This window comes from Protopterus annectens, chromosome 8.part1 (assembly GCF_019279795.1).
Source record: "Protopterus annectens isolate FY-2018-M chromosome 8.part1, PAN1.0, whole genome shotgun sequence".
Lineage (NCBI taxonomy): Eukaryota > Metazoa > Chordata > Ceratodontiformes > Protopteridae > Protopterus > Protopterus annectens.
In genome coordinates, this window is record NC_056742.1 from 409839494 (window position 1) to 409862230 (window position 22737).

Here is a 22737-nt window from a genome sequence, read left to right on the forward strand (position 1 = left end):
ATTTGAAATCGGTTATTAACACAACAGGTAGCATACTTGGTTTTGATGCAGACGACTATAGATTCTACTCCCACACCATGTAGATGGTGGTTGATGATATTGTGTTGTACTTTAAGGGGTGGGGAGTGCTGCACTCCTGAGTGTGCCCTACCTTTGGATGTGATGTCTAGTAACTATGAACTTGTTGTCAGTTTGCCATCTATTCTTTATTTCAATATTACCACCTTACTTGTTTTTAATGTAACGTAAGCAATTTACTCTTCAAGATCAGCAGGCATTGAATTTGTAGATCAAATACAAATTTCTACATTCATTGCAGATATCTTTAATGTGGAATTATTCAGATGACTTTTACTTTTGCACAGATTGGGCATATTGCTTGATACTGAGTGGCATTTTATGGTTGAAATGTTTGAAAATGGGCAGTTTGTCAGTATGGCTTCATACGTTTTGTTTCATTATTTCCTGGGAAAATGTTCAAAACTTCAAATTTAAAACACACTCTAACAAGCAGTGCTGTATTATACAAGGAATATAATTTAATATAATCAGGAAGGTGAATCCAGAAACAAAACAGTATAAGAAACTTCTGTGTGTGGAAGATTTTCAGTCCATATATTTCTATTCAATCACTGTATATTAATCTGATCAGACAATAGTAGTAGAAGTAGCAAACATAAACTCGTCTTAAGTCAAAACAAAACAAAACAAAACAAAAAGTAATAATAGAAAATATATAATTGTACAGCATTACTAAGTATTCGAAAGTAATCCAAGCAAGGCAAGCAGTCTGTTTCCAGTCGAAAATCCTTTATTAAGTACACAGACAAGCGATCCAAGTAAAACAAAAATAGAGTAATAAACCACTCCCATGCCTGATAAAAAGTATATATATATTTAGAAAGCTTGTGAGGAAATTATTACTCTATTTTTGTTTTACTTGGATCATTTGTCTGTGTACTTAATAAAGGATTTTCGACTGGAAACAGATTGCCTGCCTTGCTTGGATTACTTTCAAATACTTAGTAATGCTGTACAATTATATATTTTCTATTATTACCTTTTGTTTTGTTTTGACTTGAGACGAGTTTACGTTCACTACTTCTACTACTATTGTCTGATTTGATTAATATACAGTGATGAACTAGAAATATATGGACTGAAAATCTTCCACACAGAGAAGTTTCTTACACTGTTTTGTTTTTGGACCCACTACACTTTAGTGGGTTGTTTTGAGACTTCGGGGATACCACGGAGATTACTTGTTTTTTGAATCAAGGAACACACGCATAACTGCATGGTCTTAAAAATGTATGCAAGGGGCCTATGGTTTGAAAAGACCCAAAGTTAGTCTGCCACTGCCCAGATGCATTTTCTTTGAATGTTGGCTTCAGTGCCATTTCCATGAATGTTGAGTTTCAAGGGCAGAGAAGTTTACTGTTAATTCTAAGTCTGTTTTTATTGCGAGACTATATTGTTTTGTTTAGCAAATGTCTATCAGTGTCTGTGCTATAAAATCTGAAATAAAAGTTTTAAATTAAATCAAAACTATATGTAATCAGTTTATAAGTAAAGAAGAAAATAGTATGTAAACTGACAGGTCTGAACAGTGTTTATGGTAACTGGAGAGAAAAAGCCAAGTAATGAGTCACTGTAATGGCTGCGGGAGGTGTGTAGGGAGCCCCAATCCATTACCTTGCCTAGGGCCCCATCTGACCAATATAAGATCTGGACATGGTATCATGGACTATTGCTTCTAGTCTGAGGTACAGTGATTCCAGAGATAGTATACAAGTAGAATAGGTATGGGGGGAAACACCCCTCCCATACAGACAATTTCATGGGGAGCATGGGTAAAACACTCCCAACAAAAATGTTTTAAAGGCATAACAGTGAAATCGGGAGTTTGCTACTATACATTGGAGTCATGTTTTAGTTTTCAAAGTGTCAGGACTCATAGTATACAATTGCACACTTTAGACAGGGAACCTTTGCAATGATACCATTTTCGGCAGCTCATAATGTCTCTTGCCATGAAACAGACTTGTCTAACTTTATTAACTACAGCTGGTGCACAGTCTCACTAATCATAACATTACACAATTCTAACAACATGCTGTACCTAACCTGTTTTCTGCTGTTGAAGAGCAAAATACTGCTACACTGTCTATAGGGTAATTGTTATCATCTGCATGCAATGGACGCTGTTTCCAAATGACCCCTAAAAGCATGCATTCCTAGTTATTTTTACTGCACTAGTCACATGAGTGGGACATAAAAACAGAAGATCTGTATTCTCTTGACTGGCGTTTTGCTTTCCTCTGCATGTCCTGCTTTGCAACATCTTTAGTACAAGATGCAGAGTATCAGCAGCCTTACAGCTAGGGTAAAACTACTGATCAGTTTACAGAAGTAATGGATTACAAAATATATTTATAAAAGCATCATTGCTGTTGTGTGGCCCATAAGGATGTACAGTAGTTATTAAAATGCCCGAAGTTTCTTCCAGTGAGGCAGCAATACCAACACAGTGACTGAAAGTCGATCTTCTCCAAGCTTATAACCCCATGACACAGCCTGACCCTGGATCATTGCTACGAGCTACAATGGACTGCAGAAATCATTATACGGATGGTATCATTATGTGACAGGAAGTCTGACCTTGATATCCCAGTGATATAGAAAATGAGTTTCTGCAGAAATATGAAAGGAATATAAACTACGTCTGTGACAACATGTCTTGCACAATTTGCCAACTCTAACCACCAAGGACACAAAAAGGTTGAACCAAACAAGTCAACCCAGTCACTGACAGTACAGACTTAGTGGTAAGCCCTATGCCTCACGCTGCAAGGTCCAGAGTTCAATTCTGACCTCTAGTCAAAATTTGTGTGAGACTGATGTGACGATGTGAGGTATTGCCGTCTGTGCCAGGGAGAATAGGGCAGTGCATGTGTAACATATGCCAGCATAGCTAGCTGCAGTTTTGTAAATAATTTTGTGTCATTCGACTATCACACTGACTTGTACAGATGCTTGTGTTAAAAATTTATCAACGGTGTTATTACAACTGATTAAATGTTTATGTTTAAACAAAGAATTCTGGAAGGGAATAGTAGAAGTTTTTGAAATTGTTCTATAATTTTCAAATACAACAGATCTTAGCAAAGCTCTGAATGTGTATTGTACCAGAGTCAAGTGATCAAATGTGATATCATTCTATGCAGTTGGTTTTGTTTTCTTTTCTTTTGAAACCTGATATGTATATAAAAGATCTATATCAGCTGAGTCATTTAGTTGAGTTCAGTTCAGTTATTGGAAGTTCATCACCTTGCCTTGTGGAAGTAAGCATCTCACCACCTAATCTTGACTTGCTGTATTAAGTTAGCTAGGGAACAGTTATTCTTTAGACAGTAAGAAAATACAGTGAGATTAGTTTACTAGTGTTTTTCTACATCTGTTTGAATCGGTCCAACTGTGTTATTTTTACTTCTCCTGTGATTGAAACTCTGATGTTTACTGTACTTTGATATTTAGTATTCTCATGTTTTTTATATTATTAAATATTTTTACACCTTTCATTATGGCTGGTCTTTTAGAGAATACTTTTAACATCTTGAGAATTCCTGTGCTTAGTTTAGTGATGCCTTTGTCACTCCAAAAAGCCTGGGTGCTTTGGTTACACTCTACCACTTATGTTAGTATTGATTTTACTCACTAGACTTGGATACCCTTGTAAGGGCTTGACAGTAGTTGACTGGTGGCAGTGAGGTTAATTTACAGTCTGTACAGACGGTGTGTGTGTGTGTGTGTGTGTGTGTGTGTGTGTGTGTGCGTGCGTATGTGTGTGTGTGTGTGTGTGTGTGTGTGTGTGTGTGTGTGTGTGTGTGTGTGTGTGTGTGTGTGCGTGCGTATGTGTGTGTAAATCATATACCAAAGTGTGAGTCAGTTACTTGGAACTGGGACACAGTGCTCCAAAGTGAGTCTTATTTGGGATCTGGAGCAACAGACAGTCCAGTCCCAGTGCAGCATGTTCCCTGCATGCTCTTGGGGGAAACTGTGTTTGATACAGACAGCTGCATTTGAAAACTCAGTAAATTCATTCCTGTTTTTAGTGACAATCTCTCACCGGTGTCAGTGGTGTAGATTGAGGGTCCTTGATTACAGATCCATGGTAAAGAGAGGCTGCCACAACTTCCATTTTCTCCCTGTGTCTAGAGTGATTTTCTCCAGGTACTACGGTTTCCTCTAATCTCCCAAATACATAGTGGTTGTTGATCTGATACATTGGATTGGTTAAATATATGCTGTATTTGCCCTTGTCCTTCCCTTATGACCAGGTCATAGATGAAAGTGGCACAAAGACCAGTGCAGCTACCTGTTTATTTATTTGACATTTGTTTACCGGGCTGGTCTGATTGGGTCTACAGAACCCATTTTCAGCAGATACCCTGGGAGAACAGCTCCACATATAGTACAATACAAGTAAAGTATAATCCAATACAATACAAACATTAGAAATATTATACTAAAATAAGTTGAAAGAACAAACTATGTTACAAGATATTACTACATGGTATATAAATATATACTACACAGCTAGACAATTTAATAGTAACATTATACTCTATAATGGTCACTCTCACCATCTACATAGCCTATGATAGATGGTGTTCAAAACTAGTAGGTAGGTAGTGCAATGTATGACACTGACTGCTATAGTGCATGAAAAAAATAGAATGTTGGTTTCAGTTAGGAAAATAATAGTCAGAAAATTGGTGATGCAGAAAGATAGTGAGAGAGAGAAGAATAGAGGCATTACTGTGTGTGCAGTAGTTTAAGTATACGATATAAAACAGAGGAGGAGTTAGAAGATACTTAGGATCTTGTAGAATATGAGGGAGTGAAATGTGACAGAAGAGGAGGATGAGGCTAATTTGGAAGAAGAGGAAGAGCTGAGCATTAGGCAGGCTTTATGCAGGAGCAGACCCTTGTGTATTTTTGAGATAATTTTTTAAAGAGGCTTTGAAATGGGGTAACAGAGACATATACATATTAAATTAAAAATGCAAAGCAAACTGATTTATCCAGATTTTGAAGCATTCAAAGTCCTTAATGACTATATTAAGGTGGACAGGACTTCAATCCAGAAGGTTAAACCCACTTCAGGATGATAAATGCTTTGTGCTAGAGTCTGCCGTTCAGTAAACCATTGGGATGTCTTAATGTAGAACAGCTACTGGAAACTATTCAGTGATCCCCCATAGGTGTATTTTCTTATTGCAATTTGATAATAGAGTGAACGGGTTTGATCAGTTGACCCCTTTCAGCCATGAGCCAGGCCAAAGTAGGCCAAGCTATAATTACAAACATTACAATGTGCAAATACAGTAAACATATAATAGAAATATTTTACAGCAGAAGATATTTTATGTCTGTTAGGTAGTATGCATTAGTATTTATAAGAGGTATTGAAATTTTACATTTCATACATAAAAAATTGGTAATTTACTTTGCTATTTTAGTTTATTCTTAAAAGATTCCATTGTATCCCACTCTCTCACTTAACAGGAATGCATTTCCAAAGGGAAGTGTCCAAGGTTGGAGAAGGCTTTTTCTCCCAGTAAAGTTTTAAACCTGGGCCTGATGAGGGAGATAATGTTTGCAATGTCTTCCCTCAGTGAGTAGTTTGAAACTATAAACTGGAGTTAATGTAGTTGGCAGACAACAGCCCTGATTGAGTATTTTGAATAAAGTGCCAAAGAGAAAAGTGACTATGGATGTTGGCAGTACAGTGAAAGGCAAGTAGTGGAAATCCATATTCCAGGTGAGAGATTAGGGCATTCTTGCTAGTGAGTAGTGGGTTTCAGGCATCAGAAGGTGGGTTAATCTGTATCAAATTTTTAGTTGGGTGAAGGTTTTACTGACGTTCATGTCAGTATCCTAGGATAAGCTTAAGAAGAAATCAAGGATTGTTCAAGGTGCTGAACAGTTCAGCTTAAACCCAGAAGATTTACTTATCCCAGGCTATTAACAGACAGGAATAATCATACTCAGCACAGCTTTTGCAGAAACCAGGGCAGCTACACTGTTCTATTGATAACAGACTGTTTAAGGCTTGATACAATTCGCACAGGTAGGATAAGGTTTTGATTATCTGGACAAAGTTCATTGTGTCCAGTAACCTGTTTCTAAGCAGAATTTTGTGTGTTGTGGAGTATGGCAAAGCTCCTCTTTAGCAAGCCAACTACTTTTTCTGCAACACTTAGTCATATTCAAAAATAACCTGTTCTACTTCTGCACAGCCGAGCAGCTATCAAGATTCTATTTCTGCATCACTGCTTTTCACCTTTCATATTTCTGAGGTCTTGCTTCAGTTGGTCCTGCTTTGAGCTGTAACTTATACTGAGAGACAGGACTCCTACAACTTCCTTATTACTGTTTCATAACATTTCTGGTGATCATTTGCTACACATTCACTAAATGCACCATTTCCATAGGAGTTATTGCAGTCAGACATTTGGTTTTCATTTGTTTTAATTTATCAGGGGTTGAGTATTGATTGCATTGGATTAGAAAGGGCAATGTCAGACTCGGCTCAAAACAACTAAGCAAAACAAATTAGCAAATTATAAAGCTGCATGAATTAATATAATAATTTAATGAATTCAACCATACAAGAGGAAAGAGAGAGAATTTATCAACTGCAACAACTAGAAATTACACACACACACACTTTCTTGATCAACCCTTAAGACTGGCTGATTACATTATGTAGAATTAGTTGCATAATTATGTACCGTACAAGCTGCTCTACTTAGGGAGAGAAGCAGAGTGAGATGGTGCCCTATTGAAGTGGAGAGTGCACTGGAATAAACATGGAGAAGGTGCGCTGGAGGAGAGAGGGATTGAGGGAGTAAATGTTATATAAAAGCAGAGAAGACAAGTATGCAACAGATGGGATTAGTGGGGGATTTTACTATTGACTGTGCTTGATATTACAGTGTTGAAACATACATTAGGATGACTATTTAGAATTAAACGAATTACACTATTCTTTTATGCTTAAAACATAAGGAGATGAGGTCTGCTTGAACAGGAGTATGTCAAGTTGGGTTCTGAATGTGGTGAAAGGTTTGGTTTCTTTAAGAGAAGTATGGATTGACTATCATATTTGGAGGACAAGTTTGAGGAATGTACTCTTAGTACCCTAGTATTTAGTTCAGACTCTTTGCAGAGTGAAAAATTCAAGGCTTAAGCAGGCTTACATTGTAATCAGAGGTGCACTAGGTGAGTCAGCTGGCTTTAAGCAAGTATGCATGTATTTTTTTTTTTTACATTTGTTTACTGGGAAAGTCTGACTGGACACAGGTCCTTTTTTTCAGTGGAGGCCTGGGGAGAAAAGCTCCAGTAGCAAAAATTTGCAAATATGGAATACACAGACTACAAATTAGTAATGTGAAAAACATGAATAAAAAGCAATACATTTTCATCATGTATGTAGAAAGTGAAGCAGCTAAATATGTAAAAACAAAAAGAGTCAAAACAGGACCTAGAACACTAAAGGTTTGAATTCAGCAACCAGAACAAGTGAAGAAAGTAATAAAATTCGAACCACCACGATGTAAAATACCAGTTATTTATTAAGACACTCAATGTAAGCGCTTTCGTGTGAAGCACCCTTCATTAGACAATTCACAAATAAACTGAATCATATTTAAAACACAAAGTAGCCAATCACAGTCATCCCAGGTGGTCTGTGTTTCTCTACCAGAAACAATGGGATGTAGGGGTGGGTCCTGAATATTTTTGGATAGATTTTAAAGACCGTGATCTGGTTGCTACTTTTTAAGTTTAAAAAATCTCGCTTCACCCTATTGATAATCATTGTTCGTTCTATGTGGGTAAAACCAACTGCAAATAAAAAAATAGAATATTGTAACATTTATCAGCAATATGTACAGGTAATACCCACAATTCTCTATATCATAGGTTCATAGTAGGTACTAGGCTATCGGCCCAAGGGCCTACATAAGCCTAGACAGCAAGGTACCAGAGCTTACGCCACCCAAGAAAGTTATTTTCCTGTGCCACTGTCCAGCAGAGACACAGAAGTGATCCCCGGGGTGTATTTCCTATTTCCCATCCAGTCATCAAGATTTTTCTTGAAGAGTGCTAATGAAGAACTGTGCTCGACATAGATGGGTAGCTTGTTCCAGAGTATAGGAAGTCTCTGAAACAGGAATCTATCCCTCCAGGGTGTCCTGTTTATTGTGGTGACAAGGTTTAGGTCCCTAGAACGTGTAGCTTGGAGGGATTGGGATATCTTTAGGTGTAGCATGTCCAACAGCTCTGGGTTTGTCATAGCTTTATATGTCAGGCAGAGATCACCTCAGAGTAGGCATTATGCTACAGAGTAAAGCTGGAGTTTTTTTGAGGCGGTCAGTGTAGGGCATTTGTTTGAGGTCAGTAATCCTCTTTGCGAGGTACTTCTGTGGCCTTTCCAGCTGCTGCAGATGTCTTATGAGGTACATTCCAAAAGGGGTGTTGTACTCTATAATGGGTCTAATGAGTGACGAGTAGAAGGGAACAATGACCTCTTTTTTCCTTGATGAGAACCCTTTTATGATGAGGTGTGCCACATAGAAGGACTTCCTGACTACTGTGGAGATGTGACTATCAAAGGAGAGACTACTGTCCACCTGGGTCCCAAGGTCTCTTATCACGCATTTGGTGTTAAGTAGATTGCTGCCTATGTGGTAGTTCATGGGTACAAAGTTTTTACCAAAGGGGATGACACTGCACTTTTTGGCATTGAGCTTGAGGCCATGGCTCTGACACCAGACATCTGTCTAAGTGAGGCCCTTCTGTAGGATGGCCACATCATTTGGGGACTTGACTATGGTTCCTAGTTTGCAGTCATCTGCTAACGTCATCAGCCAGAGGCCTTCTGTGTTAGCCTGTACTACAGAGAAGTAGATACCAAACAGGAGAGGTCCCAGGACGGAACCCTGTGGTACTCCACTTGTCACTGCCTTGTGACGTAGGGATTTATACCTAGTTTAGTGAGTTTAGCTATAATTCCAGAATGGGGGATGGTGTCGAAAGCCTTGACGAGGTCAAGATAGGCTGTGTGAACCACCTTACCCTCATCCACAGCTTTGGTGACTGTCTCAAAGAAGTTGATCAGGTTCAGGAGGCATGATCTGCCTTTCACAAACCCGAACTTTGTGGGATCCAGAGTTTGGAGGTTACCAATGTCTTTGTTTATGAGTTCCATGATGATACATTCCATGGCCGTGCAGACCAGGCTCGTCAGGCTAATAGGTCAATAGTTCCCGGGATCAGTGGTGGCTCCCCCTTTGTGGAGTGGGATAACTGTTGCTGTGCGCCATTCAGTGGGCGCAAAGCCTGATGCAAGGCTATTATTGAACATGGTACTTAAGTGGGGAGCCAGTTTGTTCTGAAGTTCATGTAAAACACAGCCTGGGATGTTGTCCAGTCCCATGGATGCTGTGTTTTTTTACTTTAGAGAGTGCAGCTTTTACCTGCATAGTTGTGATTACAGGGACTCTGCATTCTTCCTGTATAGAGATGGGCCCTTTAGGGGGTGAGAGGGGGGTAAAGTTAGCACTGAACCAATCTGCCAGGATGTTGGCAATATCAGTTGGTTCTGTAATTTTCGTGCCTTTGTGCTGTAATTCAGAGCAGATCTGGGTGTTGCCATCTAGATTCTTGACATAGCTATAGAATGCTTTGTGGCTGTCCTTGGATTTAGTGGTGATTTTGCTTTTGTAGCTAGCTTTGGAGGATCTTATAAGGGATCTCAGCTTCTTACTGAGGCTGACCAGGGAGCTCCTCCACTCATGGGATTTTACTCTCTTTTGCAACAGTTTCTTCCTTCTGTTGTACAGTTTATGGCAGGGGACCAGCAGATTGGCTTCCTTTTTTTGGAGGATAGCATCTTGGTTCTGTTTGGGATAGCACAATCCATGCACTCGTGTAACTGCTTATAGAGTGCATTTGAGTAGGATTGAGCATTTATAACTATATTGTCCATCTGCATGGGTGTCATGAAGTTCACCACTTCTGTCTTAAGAAGCATGAAGTTGGCTTTGAAGAAATGTTTTACTGTGATTTCCTTAATGGGGGAGGAGGCGGCCGATCCAGCTGAGTTGCAAGTACATAACCAGGTATCTTCCAAGTATGACTTACGGAGATTTTTAAATTGTGAAATAGAACTGCTTGAGGTTACAAGGATTGGAAGCTTGTTCCATATTTTAGGTATGTAGTTAGAGAAGAGAGACATCCCTGCATGACTGTTGGCTTTAGTAGTATCTAAAAGACGTAGGTTAATAGAGCGTAGGCAATGAGGGCTTATGTAAGGGTATATGATATTTTGGAGAGCTGGAGTTTTCTCAGATTGGTGGAGAATTTTGTGAGCCAGGGTCAGTTGGCTAAAGTGTAAAAGCTGAGGACGTTCGAGGCAATTACATTGTTTAAGAGATGTGCAGTGATGTGACCTATAGGAGGGACCAGTTGCAAACTTTGCAATTTTATTATAGCAAGTTTCTAGCTAGATTAAGTATGTTTTGCGGAGGTTGATTAATATTCGGGAAGCATATTAGAGGGTTGATAGGAGATGTGTCCAGGCTATGGTAGCTTTTCAGTAAAGGAGACCTAGTTTTTTTGTGAACCTTTTTAATGGTTTGGGTTATGTGTACATCAAATTTTAAATTATTGTCAATTCCTAACCCCAAACAGTTTAGTGTGTGTGGTATTGTGCTGATGATGGTTTTATTTTTGGACAGCACAGCAAGTAACTCTGAGGTTGAGTGAGATTTAGTTGGGCTAAAGAGAAGTTGCTTTGTTTTATTGCAATTAAGAAGAAGTTTGGAGTTAAGAGAGCCATGATTCGACAGATAGGAAGGAATCTTGTGTTAAGGAGTGGAGGTCTTGTAGTGTGGGGGCTGCACATATTAATGTAGAGTCATCTGCATATTGGACTACAGAGTATGAGGTATGGAGGTGCTGAGCTGGTTGGTGAATATCGAGAATAGTAGGGAACCAAGGATGGGGTCTTGTGGAACCCCTAAGAAAACTGGGGGGAGAGGGGAGACTTGATTTTGCCACGGTATGGCTTGTAGATGCCCAGTTAGGTAGCTTTCAAACCATGTTATACTAGAGTAGCTAATGTTAAGGGTGGAGAGATTGTTAATAAGTTTATAATGATCTACCATATCAAAGGCTTTGGAAAGGTCTAAGAAAGTGGTAGATACAGATTTTCCATTGTTTTTGTGTTGGTAAACAATATTAGTGAAGGACATCAATGCAGTAGTGATACTGTGAAATGGGCGAAAGTCATGTCAGGTGTGTGATAGTAGGCTGTATGTGAGAAGGCAGTTCATTAGTTGGGTGTGCACAACTCTTTCTAGTATTTTGGATAAGGGAGATAGTATGGCAATAGGGCAGTCATTTGTGAATTCTGTAGAATTACCTCCTTTGTGTAATAGCAATATGTGGGATGTTTTCCAAATACTAGGTATATGACTCTCAGATATTGACCTGTTGCTGAAAATGGCTACTGGATAGGCTAATAACATCGGTGACAATTTTTAGAAAGTCAGCTGGGAGATTATTTGTGGCTAATGTATTTCACAGATACAGACTTTGAACTACAATGTGGGTATTACTCTGGGAGGTGGTTCTAAGCTGCGGGGAGAGGGATGTTGCTGATGTTTTCTCGGGTGTTTGCCAAAGCTTGAATAGTTTCAGTAAAGTATTTGAGTTGAGTTGCAATATTGTCAGTATTGTTACTTGTTGTTGGAGTGGGTGCAGTAGATGCACCTGGATGCAGTATGTTATTAATTGCTGTCCAAAACGTTTGAGGTTGTTCTATTCTGACTGTTGTGGTAGTAGTTGACTACCTGTTGTCACTGGTTTCTTTGCTTTAAGTAGTTCTACATATTTTTGTCTAGCTTGTTGTGTTTTGTTTTTGTGCAGTTGCTCCCATGCCTTGTCTCTCGCCTTTAGTAGTGATCTACATTCTTTTGTTAGCCAGGGAACATAACTGGATTTAATTCTGATAGTTCGGAGTGGAGCATGGTATTTTAGTATGTCTAGCAAGGTAGTGTTAAAGGTGTTTACTGCTTCATGTAGAGGTAGCTGTTTCAGTGTATCCCAGTTACAATTATTTAGTGCAGAAACGAAACTGTGTGAGTTAGAGTTTTTTTTTTTGTTTCTGATTAGGTGGTAGGTGGTTTGGATGCCTTGGGAAGTGCAAGCTCAAAGAAGAAAGGTTGGGCGATGGTCACTTAGGCTGTCAGGAAGACAGTTTGTTTGAGATGCTAGGGAAGGACTACTGACCAAAATCCAGTCAAGGATTAACAGTCGTTTGGAAGACTAGTCAGTCCTAGAAGGGGAAGTAATTAGCTGGGTGAGCCCATGCAGGTTTATATGGTCTGTTGGATTGTATGAGGTACAATTAAGCCAATCAATATTGAAGTCACCTAGCAGGATAGGTTCTTGTTGTAGAGATGTCTTGATCCAGTGCAGAACATTTTCCAAGGTGGGGATGGTCTTGCCTGGTGGAATATAGTTATACTACCTATGATGTTAATGTATTTTTTTGGGTTGATCTTTAACTTGGCAAACATGAGTTCAGAATTATCAGAGTCGGGTAGATATATCTAAGTGGTCTAGTATAAGGTGATTTTTGAAGACTGCTACTCCACAACCCTTTCTTGTTAATCTGTCTTTATGCAAAATATTATAACCAGGGGCTGTTATCTCATTACTAATGTTGTTGGGTTTTAGCCAGGTTTCAGTTAATAATACTATACCTGGAGAATATAGAAAAAGTAGGGCATGTAAGTCATGAACTTTGTTAACAATACTTCTTACGTTAATGGTGAGGAACAGTAAGGATCATTTGTTTTTTTTTGTGTAACAGGCCTATATTGATGGAGCTTGATTCACTTGTTGTGGGGAAGATGGTATAGAACCAGGGTTGGGATGTACATCCCCAGATTGATTTAACTGATTGAGAATGTACAAATAGAGTTTCATAAGTTTATTAAGGAGTTTGTCGTGTTTTGGGGAAAAGTATCCTGGAGGATGGGATCTTTTTAGATGATGGTCTGAGTTGGTGGTAGAGAATAGGGTAGGTGTTATAGAGTAGGATGAAGGTTTGTTTAGGTATGTAAGTGGAGTGGTTTGCCACAGTGGAGAGTTGGTAATTTGTAGAGGGGTATGGTAAGATGTGAGGGAAGATAAGAGTAGTAAGATGCTAAAAGTGACAGTCTGAAGGAGAGTTATATGAAAATACTTCATGGTGAGGAAGGCAGATAGAATGAGGCAATTATATGTGTGAAAAAGAGTAGTGTGAGAGTATGGGGGTATATATAAGTGGAGATTTGAGTATGTGAAGAGTCTTTTTGCAATAAGGGGTGTAATTACTACACTTTACAGTAACCGCTGTAGAGTATAGGTGGTTTAAAGTGTGATCTTCTAATAGGATTAAATTAGATGAGGTCAGGGTAGTGATTGCAGGGTATGAGTGGGGTAATTAGGTATAAATCTAATTGAAATGGGGGTGGGTGGACATTGGGATAGGGTAAGGGAATGGAACAGGATGGCCCAGGCCCTTGCACAGTACTGAAAAAACAATCAGTAAGGTAAATTATATTTACAGAACAGAGCTAGAGTACTGGTGGTGAAAGTATACTGGGAAGTTTTTATAGGTAGTAGCTGGAGGGGATAGAAGGACAAGTAGGAAATCGGAGCAGAGAAAGAAAAATCTAAGCAACCAAAAAGTTTTATATAGAGGAATGGGTAATAAGGCTACAGGTAGGAAAACAGAATTGGAAGGGTCTTGACTCTTTGCAAAGGTTGCCTGTGAAAGTAAATGGAGATCTTAGGCTAAGAGCAGAAAAAAGTAGGGACATATGAAGTAAGGTGTGCTTGGGACACAGGAGGGGGTGATGTACATTAGAACTGGAAGTGAAACCAAGGTACAGAGACAGAACTCACAGGACTAATACTATATCACACACATTCACTGTAAATTGACAAGTCTCCAGGGTAGTAGGTTCAGGCTTACAACAATAGGACTATAAATTCCCAGGGACCAGGGGCTTGGACTTCAATGTGTCAACCGAGGTGGAGGGAGAGTTCAGTTAATGGCATATCTCTTAACAGTTAACAGGTCTCGGTGTCTGGCTCAATGTACATACATCACCCTGGGGCATTAGAGACATTAGTAGTAGAGAACAGTACAAAAGGGCAAATTATTTGAGCTCAGCATTTTTTAGATGATAAGGGGATCCCATGAGAAGTTTCCAGCACTGATACATTGGTAGTCACTTAGCCTGAGAGCTGGGCAGTGGTGATTCCTGTATGGAGCTAATGTGATAAAATGGTAGTTGTGGCTGGCAGCGGTTTAAAGATGGTTGAGATTATAAGCATTTCATATTCAGACTGGGTAAGAATAACCCCTTTGCATATTACTATTCTACAAGTTTAGGTGAGAAGTGGGACATTTTTTTAGGTCAGAACAGAAGCTTACTTACTTTGTCTTTACTGCACTCTATATGGGGTTGGAAGCTTAGATTTTGGTATCAACATAAACCCAAATACTGCAGAGTTTAATGGTCTATAATGGTTCTTGATTATTCAGTAATATCTTCCAGTTTTGGGGTATTGAAGTAGGTTTTGACTTTGTTTTAAAAATCATTTTTGATTTTAGATGTTCAATATTAATTTATATACAAGCAGACAATTAGAAAATTGCAGTATTTATTGTTATAACAGTGATTTGATAATGGAGGGTGTAGGTTGTGTCTCTAGACGACCACCTCACTGGCAAAGTGGATGACAGAAATGCATACAAAGTAAGCTGTTAATGTGACTTGGAAGAGAGACAGCATAACAAAGACGGATAGAATTAGAGAGAGAGAATAACAAAGACGGATAGAATTAGAGAGAGAGAATAACAAAGACGGATAGAATTAGAGAGAGAATAACAAAGACGGATAGAATTAGAGAGAGAGAATAACAAAGACGGATAGAATTAGAGAGAGAGAATAACAAAGACGGATAGAATTAGAGAGAGAGCATAACAAAGACGGATAGAATTAGAGAGAGAGAATAACAAAGACGGATAGAATTAGAGAGAGAGAATAACAAAGACGGATAGAATTAGAGAGAGAGAATAACAAAGACGGATAGAATTAGAGAGAGAATAACAAAGATGGATAGAATTAGAGAGAGAGAATAACAAAGACGGATAGAATTAGAGAGAGAGAATAACAAAGACGGATAGAATTAGAGAGAGAGAATAACAAAGACGGATAGAATTAGAGAGAGAATAACAAAGACAGGATAGAATTAGAGAGAGAGAAAAACAAAGACGGATAGAATTAGAGAGAGAGAATAACAAAGACGGATAGAATTAGAGAGAGAGAATAACAAAGACGGATAGAATTAGAGAGAGAGAATAACAAAGACGGATAGAATTAGAGAGAGAGCATAACAAAGACGGATAGAATTAGAGAGAGAGCATAACAAAGACGGATAGAATTAGAGAGAGAGAATAACAAAGACGGATAGAATTAGAGAGAGAGCATAACAAAGACGGATAGAATTAGAGAGAGAGAATAACAAAGACGGATAGAATTAGAGAGAGAGAATAACAAAGACAGATAGAATTAGAGAGAGAGAATAACAAAGACGGATAGAATTAGAGAGAGAGAATAACAAAGACGGATAGAATTAGAGAGAGAGAATAACAAAGACGGATAGAATTAGAGAGAGAGAATAACAAAGACAGATAGAATTAGAGAGAGAGAATAACAAAGACGGATAGAATTAGAGTGAGAGAATAACAAAGACAGATAGAATTAGAGAGAGAGAATAACAAAGACGGATATAAATAAGCCCTAAGGGAATTATTTGGTGAAAGAGGATTTAGGAAAACTTTGCCTACTTAAAACTTAAATGCTGTATTATTGATGAAATCTGTACAACAAATAGGGTTAGGGAACATTTATTACTGAAACTAGCTAAATAAGCAATAATGTTTGATTCACCAGATTAAAAAGTTTTGGTTAGATCTACAAACACAGTTTGCCCTTGCCCATATTCGGTAAGATGTTTTTGGTTACTGATTTCAAAGTGTACGTTGTAATTCCCCTGAATAGAAACCATATTGATTATGAGATGGGATAAAGTAAGTTAGGATATATTCCTACAGATGACATATACTAGTTTGTCAATGATATTACCTAGGGTAGCTATCATGGGTCTGTAATCATTTGTTGTGCTTGGTTTATTAATTTAGCTGTTGGGTCTTACTACAGCTTGCTTGCTTGCACAGGGCAATGTCCAGCAGGATAAAACTCTCCCATCAAACTAAACAAGCATCTTAGAGGGCAAATCAAGTCTATCAATGCCAAGCTTGAGGTAAAAATAGCTTCCCAGGCCAAGGACAGCCAAAAGGCTTTCTTTAGTTATGAGTGCAAACACAAAGTCAATATGCAACAATGTGCAGAGTTAACTGTAAGTGGACCCACCTACAGTGAGCCAGAAGATATAGCACTCTAATTGCCAGCACATTCAGCTCCAGTTTTATCCTTCCCATGCCAGTCAACACTCAGGAAATGCAATCAAACATACACCCCCCCCCAACTACCACTACAGAACAGGTCCCCGACATGTTCTCCAAGGCCAAGAATACTGCATCAGTGGGCCCAAAACATCCCAGGATTTGTAAATAGCATGAATTATATCCTGCAAGGACCACTAGAGTAATTATTTCACCACAGCCTCCAGACAGGCCTCATGCTATGTAAATAGATTACTGCAAAGCTCCTTCATCTACACAAGGGCAGGCTATCTGTGGACTCAGGTAACCAAAGACATGCAAGTCTGCCTAGGCTCATATGCAAAGTCATGGGAAGAATTAACATGGAAATGATTAGCAATAGAATAGGAAATATTCAGACACTGGATCCAACCCAGCATGGTTTTACCAAGTGCAGATCACGCCTACTCAACCTGTAGGCTTCTTCAAGAAGGCTGCCAAAGCAACAGATGAGGAAAAAACAGTGCATACTGCCTACCTTGACCTGGCCAAGACATTTCATACAATATTTCCCTTGGGCTTTGTAAACAAACTCATGGAATTAGGTATAAACCACCATGTCACCTGCTTTATAGCCAGGTGGCTCTCAGATATGACACAAGAAGTTAGGATAAGGGAGTCTACCTCCACAAAGAGACTGGTCACTATCGGAGTCCCTTGGAGCTCTGTAATGGGTCCAGTCCTTTTTGGTATCTACTTCTCTAAAGTCAAAGCCAACATCAACAGACTCTGGCTGACCACATCTGCAGATGATTGCTAACTAGGCATAGTCATAGAATCCCCCAAAGATACTAATATCCACCAAGAAGTACTAATTCAGACAAAAAAATGGTGCCAGAGCCATGACCAAAAACTCAGTGCCAAGAAATGCATAACAGTATCCTTTGAAAGTCAGCTAACCCTAGAAACTATTTCACTGATAACATACCCTAAGAACAGACCCAGAAGTCATAGATTTAGGGACACATATAGACAGTAACCTAGCCTTTAACCATCATTTGCCTATGGTAGTAAGGAAATCTTTCTATACTGTGCAACTTATAAGCAAGGAATTGTCATCTAGATCCAGGAAAGTCATTGTTCCACTGCGTTTGGCCTTCATCAAACCAACCATAGAGTGCAACACCTTCTTCAGGAGGTACCTAACAAGGCACATGCAACAGGGCATAAACATGTCCTTTGCAGATTGCCTCAAAGCCCTATCCTTGTACTCTGTCTCCTACAGACTGTTGAGATGTGAGCTATGTCTGGCATACAAAGCATCATTGGATCCCACCCTGATGGACCCTCTGTTTATCTGCAAACAAATATCATCAGAATTACCCAAATAAAGGGACTTGCATCTTGCCTGCATCATAAATAGGACATGCTGGAGGGACAGATATGTGTCTCAGAGACTATCCCTTCTCTGGAAGAGGCTTTCCATCCATGTGAAGCACAGTTCTTCCCTAAACTAAGTCAAGCACAACTTGGACCAATGGATGGGGACTGATAGTCAAAATGAGAACTCAGCAAGGAGCTGAGCTAAATTACTAGATGCCAGATGTTTCAAAATATTCTACCATAAACACTCTCAGGGAATAGCCATCACTGTCTTTAGAAGGGTATCCATGGGAATTTCATGGGATCACTTATGAAACCTGGGTCTCTAGTTGCTGCAGACACACATTCCAAGTAGTTAGACATCCTGTGTGTGGACTTAACCACTCTGAAAATATTACTTTAGTGTTGAGGAACAGAGGTTACACCCAAAGGGCTCCAGACTTTCAGTCAACAAAATGACATGAAGCCTTTCTCTTCTTTTTGCCATAATCCAGCTACAAATGGATTATCATTCAGTAAAGCTACATTTAAACACACACTTTATATTTTTATTTTGTGATTTGTTTTTGACTGGGTAAGCCCGCTGGATACATGTGTCCCATTTCAAAGATGGCCCAGGAGCACTGTTCTTAAATGACTTGTTGAGAGTCACAAAGCAGGCAAAATGGATGTCAAATGAATCAAACCCAATTTCCTCATCAACAGTGAAGAGCCTTAAGCTCCTATATCAATGGACAGTTGATTCCAAGACCAGATTAAAACTCCCTGGCTACTGAGACCTGCAGTCTGGTAAAAGACAGCTGGATTTTGACAGCATGATAGATGACTATTGTTTAGTCCCAAGAACAACAGACAAGCAAGGCCATACCCCACAAAAAATAAACAACCAACATCAGTGCTCAAGAGTGATGGGATTTTATGCCCTAGTAGTGACCGATATCTAGTACAATGAACAACAAAGATGGACAACCAATATCAATACCCCAAGAAGGACAGAGAAGCAGAGTCATATCCAAAAGGAGGAAGACTTACAACTGCAATACAAAACAGCCTCAAAGGGGCAGCCTGTGCTATTGGACTGCTGGACTGCAGCCCCCCAGCTGTAAAACAAAGAAATTAGAAAATAAAAGAAAGAAAAAAATTCAAAATTCGTGGACTTCGCGCATGCGCACAAGTCCGGACTGCTGCTGAGACAGTCTGGAGCATGTGCAGGATGTTTCTGCAGCAGTCCGGACTGGGAAACATGTTAGAGCAAGATCCCAGAAGTCTATGCAGTACAACTGCAACAGACTGTCCTGGAAACTCGCTGGGAAACCTCATCGGAGTCAGACTGCAACGTCAGCAGTCTGGAGTTTACTGCAGTCTCATCGGGAAGATCTCGCGATTTGGAGCTGGACAGGTGGGGTCTTGTGTGGATTTATGTGTTTGCAGCTACGGCGGAGTCTTGTGTGGATTTATGTGTTTGCAGCTATGAGATCAGCCTACTACGGGGGGGGGGTGTGTGTATGTGTGTGTGTGTGAAAATGCCCCAGTTGCTATATACTGGTGGCTAGACAAATGGTGGTGTGGTAGAGAATACCTCAGGCTTGAACCCTGTACCTTGTATGCAGGTGTTAAAGACCTGAATTCCCTATCCACCACCATTTGTAAAAAAAATTGCAGATTTTTGCCTCATATTTGATCTGATCTGTTCCTCATAATATCTGTGGTTTCTAAATGTTGCAATGCTTGATATTTGATGGTGCAGTGGTAGCATTGTTGCCTCACAGCTGCAGGTTCTCAGGTTTGATTCTTGGCTGGGGTGCCTTCTTTGTGGGGTCTGCATCTTCTCCCTGTGTTTGTGTGGGTTTGCTTTTGTGTCCTCCCTTGTTACAAAGACATGTCTGCATTATTTCTTCCTGGGCCTCTGCTGAAAATTGTTTTTTTGTTGTTAAATAAAATTGACAGGCATTTGAATTTCAGACTTCAGGTTTCTGAATGTTTGATTCCTTACATATTTGATGGTGCAGTGGTAGCATTGTTGCCTCACAGCTATAGGTTTTCTGGTTTGATTCTTGGCTGGGGTGCCTTGTGTGTGGAGTCTACATCTTATCCCTTTGTTTGTGTGGATTTTCTCTGGTGTCCTGCCATTTTACAAAGACATGTATCTGCAGTATTTTTCCCTGGGCCTCTGCTGAAAATTGTTTTTGTTCCATCAGAAATAAAATTGACAGGCATTTGAATTTCAGACTTCATATTCTTCAGAAAATGCATAGTAACACAACCTAAGTTTATAAGATGAATATTTGAAAGTTGTCCTTATTTTTGGGACTGTATTACCCCATTATTGGCTTTGTCCTGGTTTTTTGTGCTACGGTTGACAGCTATGGCAAGAACTGAATTCACTGAATATGCTTGAGGGCTGTATTCCCTCATTACTGGGTTTGTCCAGGTGTTTTGCGCTAAGTGGTGAGAACTGAATTCATTAAATGATAGCCATTTAAGTTTCAGTCTTCCGCTCTTTCACAAAGCAGCTGATTTGGCATAGTGGCATTTTGCTCTGACTGTTTTGCACAGGGACATTGGTAGTAAAATGTATGGTGGTAACACAGCATTTTTCTTTCACAAAGCAGCTGATTTGGCATAGTGGTATGTTGCTCTGACTCTTTTGCACAGGGACCTTGGCATAAAAATGTATGGTAGTAACACAGCATTTTATTCTAGCAACTTTCCAAGATTACGCAAGCAATGTTTAATATGTCCCTGGTTTTTGGGCTTTTGACCACCCCCCAATAAATTTGGCTTTGTCTAGATTTCTTGTGCTGCGAAGTTGAGATGCAGTTGAGTATTGAGTAGATTTTCCAAGGAGCTGAGAGCTACAGGGGAAGAGAAGTTTAGTGCTGCTTATGCTAAGTCAGCTTGCATTGTTAATAGCACAACAGGTTGTGTACTTGCTTTTGATGCAGAAGGTTGTTGGTTCTACTCCAAGGGGTGAATGCTGCCGTACTGAAAAAGTTAAGATACTAACTATGAGCCTGTTATCAGTTTGCCATCCATTTCCTATAGCAATATTACTAGCTTATCATTTTTAATGTAATATAGGCAATTTATTCCTCAGGGGCATCAGACACAATTTTTTCGATGAAACCATGAAATATAAAGGTGTTTGCTAGCAGCAACTTCTTCATTAGTTACAGATTTATTTAATGTGGAATTATTTAGATGACTTTTTTTTACTTCTTCAGAGTTTGTGCATATTTACTGATAATGGTGGACTGTAGAATTGTAGAATTGTGCATATTTACTGATAATGGTGGAGTGCAGAATTGTGCATATTTACTGATAATGGTGGACTATAGAATTGTGCATACTTACTGATAATGGTGGACTGTAGAAGTTTGAGTAGACTTTTATGATGGAAATGTTCTGAACTGGGCAGTTTTGTCATTATGGGTGCATGCATTTTGTTTCATTGTTTACTGGAAAGATGTTCTGAATTGGGCAGTTTTGTCTTTATTGGTGCATACGTTTTGTTTCATAGTTTACTGGAAAAATGTTCAAAACAATAGGAAGGTGTATCAAAGAGCGTATGTTTCATATGCAAGGGACCTATGATTTGAAAACAGCCCAGAATTAATCTTTATCTGCCTCTGGTAAAATGTATTTTCTTTGAATGTGGGTTTCAATGCTGTTTCAATGAATGTGAGTTTCAAGGGCAGAGAAGTTTTAATGCTAAGTTTGTTTAGCAGATGTCTTGGGGTTTGTGCTGTAAAATGCAAAATAAAACTTTCAAATGAAGTCCAAATCATCATAGAAGTAAATTGGTATGCACATTAGTGTTTATGGTAAATGGTGTGAAATAGCCAAGTAATGGATCATTGGAATGGCTGCAGGGGGAGGCTCCATTCGACCATGATTTTGTGAGGGGGAAGGGCGGCAAACTTAAAGTCATCCCCAGCTGAACTATACCTCCCAAATGTCAAGATTTTCAAATAATGAATAGATTTTTGCTTCTTATTTTTGGTTTGTTCCTCATAAAATTTGTGGTTTTCTGGCAAATCATTTAGGAATTAAGTCACTAAATAATGACACACTAGTTTCAGACTTCATAACCTTCAGAAAAATGCATGCTAAAGTAAGACCTGTTGTTCTATCAACTGTCTCAGTTTATACAAGAGCAATTTTTAGTACTGTTTATATGTTCCCCCAATATATTTGGCCTTCTCCAGATTTATTGCATTAACAGGTTGAGAGGTACATGCAAATAAATTGCTTTATAGAATTAGGCATAGCCAAACCTCTCAACTGTCCCTGATTTTGGCTCAAAATGTTGCTCTTCCCCCTAATAATCCCTCCGCAAAATAGCAATTTTGGAAGAAAACATGGAGGGTTTACAATTAAGAAATAACTGTAATAATCAGAGTTATAGATTACTTTTATTTCAGAAATGCATGCAGATTATTTTATTTTGTCAGCTGCTCAAGTTAGCAGTACAAATATTAAAGTGTCCCTAGTTTGACAGGTTCCCAGCTGTATTGTGTGGCTATTTTATATTTTTATATCACATTTTTGGTCCATTTTTCATAAACTTGTGTTTTTTTTTTTGGCAAATTAGTGACAAATCATTAAAGACTGAAGTTAGAAAATAATGACAGACATTTGAGTTTCAGATTTCATACCATTCAGAAAATTCATACTAATGCAAGACTTATTCTATTATCTTTCTAAGTTTATAAGAGCAATATTTAAAAATTGTCCTTATTTTTGGACCTTTGTCCCACTTCTTTGTATGG

The 22737-nt window shown here is 39.0% G+C and overlaps 1 protein-coding gene across 1 annotated transcript in view; it reads right to left on the reverse strand.

The window, feature by feature from the left end:
- ADCY7 (adenylate cyclase 7) overlaps positions 1–22737 on the reverse strand; it is a 2777509-nt gene that overhangs the window by 2237573 nt on the left and 517199 nt on the right. The gene's annotated exons all lie outside the window — the stretch shown is intronic.